This window comes from Macaca mulatta, chromosome 5, assembly GCF_049350105.2.
Source record: "Macaca mulatta isolate MMU2019108-1 chromosome 5, T2T-MMU8v2.0, whole genome shotgun sequence".
Taxonomy (NCBI): Eukaryota; Metazoa; Chordata; class Mammalia; order Primates; family Cercopithecidae; genus Macaca; species Macaca mulatta.
The window spans coordinates 171,273,059-171,280,002 of record NC_133410.1 but is presented as its reverse complement, the minus strand read 5'-3'; positions in this window follow the sequence as shown (position 1 = coordinate 171,280,002).

The window sequence follows — 6,944 nt, the reverse complement described above, 5'->3', positions numbered from 1 at the left end:
TCCTATAACTGACCCAGATAGCTTAAATTTTAGGACATTCTGCAAATAGATACATGTCTGGTTCTTCTGGAGTGAAAGAGCCCTTTCCATATTTATTCTTTTTTTTTTTTTTTTTTTTTTTTGAGACAGAGTCTCTGTCACCCAGGCTGGAGTGCAGTGGTACAATGTCGGCTCACTGCAACCTCTGCTCCAACCCGAAGTTCAAGCCATTCTCGTATCTCAGCCTCCTGAGTAGCTGGGATTACTGGTGTCCACCACCATGCCCAGCTAATTTTTGTATTTTTAGTGGAGATGGGGTTTTATCATGTTGGCTGGGCTGGTTTCAAACTCCTGACCTCAACTGACCTTCCCACCTTAGCCTCCCAAAGTGCTGAGATTACAAGCGTGAGCCACAGTGCCTGGCCCATATTTGTTCTTTACTGGAGATACGTAACAACTCTCTGGCCACTTCACTCTCCTCCCCTTCCCTTCACTCACCTCTCTTTCCCTTCCCTTCTCTCCTCTCTCCTCCAGTCCTTCCCCTCCTTTTTCCCTCCTTTCCCCTCCCCTGTCCTCCCCACCTTTCCTCTCCTCTCTTTCTCTTTCTTTTTCTGTCTGTCTGTCGGTCTCTCTCTTTTTGTTTTACTCTAATAACCTAGATTTGAAGATTGCCTTGGCCTTTGTCCTGACCAGGACATGTGCCTACTTGTGTAGTGTGTGTGTCACTATGTAAACTAAGCTAGAATCCGTCACCAAGTTGTACCCAAATGCCTTTGTCTAGGTTATATGACAATTTGGTTCTGAGTCACATTATGTATACTGGTTTTTGTCTTTGCTGTTAATTTCTAACTAGGTTAAACAACTTTTCATACCATAAACGTTCTGTACACCATACAACACTTTTTACTTTCTACTGCTTTGTCTTTAACATATTTCCTCTAAGAAGAAATTGAAAGAAAGTATAAATAAGAGTGTTCAGTTTTAGAAAGTCAAATTTTTGCACTTTGGTCTAGAAATTGCGGAAAAAACAAAACAGTTGCATTTTAGTGGTGCATATCTATAAACATATCTGTTTGGTTAGTTAAACACTCACAGAATATTTTTGAAAATCACAATATGCCAGCAATGACAGATTGTGGTGACTCATTAAGCAGATGTACCATGTAGTCTTAGATATTATCTGAAGTACTTTTAAGGTGTGTGAAAAGAAAGGACAGTAGATTTGTAAAGTACTGAGAAAAGGAAAACTGACACTCTGAGTTTTGAGAATGCAAGATCACCTAATATGAATTCTCCTTCTTATCTCTAAGAAATAAACTCTAAAATAAGATCAGCAGCCTGCTAGTGCATCAAGGTCTCCATTCGCCACCTTACATTGTGTTTGGTCCACAAACATCTAAAAAAGTAGATATAAATACATAATATATTTTGGTCTACATAAGTAAGTAGGTATACTTATTTGGAGTCAGTAGTGCTTAATTCAGTAAGCTGAGTAAATTATAAACAGCCTTCTCAATATTGAGACTGTCTATATGTAACAATAATCCAGCCCTTAAACAAAGTTACCTTAAGTTTTCCAGTGGAAAAGAAAACACGGGAGAAAAGACTATTAATGCTAGAAGCCTAATGGATATTTTATTATATAGGCCAGTGCTTGGGGTTTCAGTGTGATGAGTATACTTGTACTATGGTTTGAATGTGTCCCCCAAAGTTAATGTGTTGGAAACTTAATCCCCAATGCCATAGAATTGAGAGGTGGTAACTTTAAAAAGTGATTAGGTCACAAGAGCTCTCCACTCACAATTAAAGCTGTTATCACAGGAGTGGGTTAGTTGTCTTGGGAGTGGATTCCTGATTTTTAAAATATAATTTCTGCTCTCTTTATTTACCCCACGCCTCACCCCATGCTCTTTTGCCCTTCTGCCATGGAATGATGCAGCAATAAGGCCCTTACCAGATGCCAACACCTTGATATTGGGCTTCTCAGTTTCCAGAAGTATGAGAAATACAGTGTCCACTTACTATAAATTACCCAGGCTCAGGCAATCTGTTATAGCAGCACAAAAAAACCACAAGGTATTCAGTGAAGAGAGAAAAGCAGGATGCTGTCTCATCCCAGAAAAAGCAGTATCGGTGACTACTCAAAAAGATGAGGTCAGTGTCTGGGTAAGGAAGACGAATGTGAGGAAAAAAAAAAAATGTCACATAGAATTGAAGTAACAAGATGATGCTCTGAAAAACATATCAGGATACTGCTTGTTAATAATCAAGAAAATTATTGTACTTGCCATTTTACTTATTTTACATAACTACACGTCCCAGTTTGTTAAAAACTTTTGTAAAGTATTGCATTTTCTAGACACTTACACATATGTACAAGTACATGCTCTCCAGCACAAATGCATATATCCTGGTATGTGATACATGCATACATGCATATATCAGAAATATACGTGTGTGTATGTATATATTTATATTTATATATCAGAAACACATACTTTCTAATATATAAATTTATTTTCTTGGGAACCAAAGCACTATCTGATTATTTCTTATAGCAATCTCACAACAGAATGACTGAAAGTAGTCTAATTTTTAAAGAATATCTGTCAAAAGACTGAATCAAATTACTTCATCTTTAGAGGGTAGTCTTTTCCCCATTCCTGAAGAATTATGGAAACTACACCTCAAATGATGTAGAAAACAGTTTGGTGAGATTTTCTGCTAATGCAGTTTTCAAATGACCTCAGGAAATAAATTGCACCAGCAGTGCCAGTATATAGATTCTAAGAGTAAAATTTCATATATCATACATTTACTCTTTATGAACTGGCTCTGCTAATAATCACTATGACTAGTATTTGAGTGGTTTTAATGTTTACAAAACATGGCCTGTTTATATAACAATCAATTCTTATTCTCATTTTATCAGAAAATTTTTATTCTTAGGTATTGCTAGGAATGAAATAATACTACCTACTGATAATCATACCTGGAGAAAATTTTTAAAGATTCTAAACATTTCTGGCAGATGTATACTGCATTACATGTTTTCTCCTAATAGGAAGATAAATACAGTAATAATATCAAACAAATTTCTAGCATACCTCCTTTCACTATAGTAAAATGACATTACTCTGAAAGGCAATATTTGTGAAACTAGTAAAATACTATTTATAGATAATATGAATATGGTCATTTATAATCATGATAAGCATAAACTTCTACAAAAAAATAATATTTTCATGAAATAACCATTTTGTTCCAGGTAATTAAAATGTATTGATTCTGATAATATCTACTCAGCCAGGTTTTTGTCCTGTGTTTTATTATAAATTAAATGTATTTTTCCCACCAAATTAAGTTGTATTTTTGTTACTTTTGACTATCATATGTTGTATACAAAATACTGTAAAAAAAGAAATATTGCATATCTATATATTCTATCTATCTATCTATCTATCTATCTATCTATCTATCTATCTATCTATCATCTATCTATCAAGAGAGCTTGGACAAGAGAATGGACATCAACTGAGTAAGAAAAACCTGAAAGTGACTCATAATACTGACAGTGAATTTCAAGATCCTGTATCATCATTTTTCTTCTTTTTTTAGTTCAAGCACACTGTGAAAATTTTTATGTTAACCTAGATTCATGCACACTCACTTGCAGATCCTATGAGTTATCAGAATAAAATAAGAAGGTACTTTACATGTAAAGGCAAAATTTTATCTAAAGGAGGAGCAATACAAAATACAAAATGGTTAGTGCTATGATCTGAATGTTTGTGTCCCCCAAAAATTCATATGTTGAATCCTAACCTGCAGGTGATAGTATGAGGAAGTGGGGCCTTTTGGGAGGTGATTAGGTCATGATAATTCTGCCTGCATGAATGGGATTAGTGTAATGCCTTGTAAAATGCACAAGTGAGTTCATTCACCCCTTCTTCCATGTAAGATTGCAGTAATAAAATGCTTATCTATGAAGCATGTGGGCCATCCTCAGACACTGAATATGCTTGACACCTCCACCTTGGACTTCCCAGTCTTGAGAGCTGTGAGAAATTTCTTTTTTTATAAGCTACCCATTTTATGGATTTTGTTATAAGCAACCCAGTGGGCTGAGACAGTTAGCAAAGTCATGATTTCCATTTCTGTGTATATAGTGTTGTCAAAGCTAAGACATTCCATTATTATTAATGCAATTGATAAAGAGATGAATTCATTTTATGTGGAAGATAAAGTCTTTTCACAGGAATCAATTGTTAAAATGCATTGGTGACTTAGTATATGTTAACACTATGCTAAACTTTTGTATATGTTTTCACTTTAATCATTCCCAATAATCCAGTGAATTAGAAACTGTTATATATATGTTCCAGTTAAGAATATTTAAGACTTGGCCAGTGTCACATAACTAGGAAGGGCAGTCATATATATCCTGTCCAGAAACAGTGTTTAATAAAGCAAAATAAGGTGAAGACTACAATTACAAAAATCCCACATAGAAAATAAGACAACAAAAAAGCACACATACTTTTCTAATTATATAGTTACATGCTAATCATAGGCTGTAAAGAACACAAGGCAAAGGCATCTAATAGTTGATTTAATTTGAAATAAACATGTTAGAGGAAAATATTACCCATTACAAAGAGTACTCACCAGCAGATTAAAGGGTGCTACAGAATGACAGGCAAGGGCAAGTTGATTGCCCTTTAACACTTGGTTTTCAACATAATTTACCTTAATTCCATTCGCAGATTTTTTTTTCAATATATCACATACAGTATTGTTCAATAAATATTTTTTGAATAGATTATGTATGCACACAGTAGGGATCTCTATGATCACAAATAGCTACACAGTGAAAATAACCTATTTTAAAACCCTGCCCCTCAGCTTTGTAGATTCCCTAATTTTAGCCAGCATTTTCTGAAATATTTCATCTAAATATATGGCTAATAGTACCATATGAAATTTAGAATATTTCTAACTGTGAAAAATGGCATCAATAGTTAGATAGAAGTGACATTGAATCTGTAGATTACTTTGGACAGTATGGCCATTGCAATATTGATTTTTTCCAGTCTATGAGCATAGGATGTTCTGTCATTTATTTATTTCATCTGTAATTTCTTTCAACAGTGTTTTGTAGTGCTTCTTGTAGAGGTCTTTTACCTCCTCTGTTAGATGTATTCCTAGGCATTTTATTTCGTGTGTGTGACTATTGTAAATAAGATTGCATTCTTGATTTTGTTCATAGTTTGAACGTTATTTGTGTATAGAAATATTACTGATTTTTGTGCACTGGTCTTATATCCTGAAAATTTACTGAAGTTGATTACCAGGCCTAGGATTCTTTTGGCAGAGTATTTAAAGTCTCTTGGGTATGGAATCATAGCATCAGTGAAGAGAAATAGTTTGACTTCTTCTTTTCCTACTGAATGCCTTTTATTTCTTTATCTTGTCTGATTTATCCTGGCCAGGATTACCTGTACTATGTTAAATAGGAGTGGTGAAGGGCATTTTTGTCTGGTTCCAATTCTTAAGAGGAATGCTTCCAAGTCTTTGCCCCTTCGATATGATGTTGGCTGTGGGTTTGTCATAGATGGTTCTTATTATTTGGAGGTATGTTCCTTTGATGCCTAGTTTGTCAAGGATTTTTATCATGAAGTAATGTTGAATCTTATCAAAAGCCTTTTCTGCATCTATTGAGATCATCATATGGTTTTTGTGTTTAATTCTATTTATGTAGTGAATCACAGTTAGTGGTTTGCATAGGTTGAATCAACCTTGCATTCCAGGAATAAAGCCTATGTAAGTGTAGTGAATTAACTTTTTGCTGTGCTGCTAGATTCCATTTGCCAGTGTTTTTTAGGATTTTTTATTTCTGTGTTTATCAAATATACTGGCCTGCAGTTTTCTGTTTTATTTGTGTCTTTGCCAGACTTTGGTGTCAGGATGATGCTGGCTTTGTAGAATGAGTTAGGGAAGAATCCCTCCTTGAATTTTTGGAATAGTTTCAGGAGGATTCGTACCAGCTCTTCTTTGTATGACTGGTAGAATTTGGCTGTGAATACATGTGGTCCAGGACTTTTTTTAGTTGGTAGGCTTTTTTTCTTAACCACTTACTTAATTTTGAGATTCATTATTCGTCTTTTCAGGGCTTCAGTTTCTTCCTGATTCAATCTTGGGAGGTTATGTGTTTCCAGGAATGTATCTATTTTCTCTAAATTTTCTAGTTTGTATGCATAAAGGTGTTCATAGTAGTCTCTGAGGTTTTTTTGCTTGTTTGTTTGTTTCTGTGGGATCACTTGTAATGTCACCATTGTCATTTCTGATTGTGCTCATTCAGATCTTCTATCTTTTTTGATAGTCTACCCAGTGGTCCACAGATCTTGTTTATTCTCTTAAATAAGCAACTTTTCATTTTGTTTGTCCTTTGTATGAATTTTCATATCTCAATTTATTTAGTTCTGCGCTGATTTTAGTTATTTATTTTCTTCTGTTAGCTTTGGGATTAGTTTGCTTTGTTTTTCTAATTCCTCTAAATGTAATGTTAGGTTGTTCATTTGAGATCTTTCTATCTTATTGAATAGTTGTTTAGCATCATGAACTTTCCTCTTAAGAATACTTTTGCTGCGTCTCACGGATTTTGGTAAGTTGTGTCCATTTTCATCTATTTCAAATAGCTTTTGTGTTTCTGCCTTAATTTCATTGTTTACCCAAAAGTTCAAAAGTCCTTCAGGAGCGAGTAGTTTAGTTTCCGTGTAATTGTGTGGTTTTCAAGTAACTCTTGGTTGATTTCTATTTTCATTCTGCTATAGGTGAGGAATATGATTAGTATGATTTCAACTTTCTTTAAAATTTATTGAGGCTTGCTTTACGGCTGAGCATGGGGTTGAACATAGATTGGAGTCCATGTGCAGATGATAAGAAGGTGTATTGTGTGGAGGAAT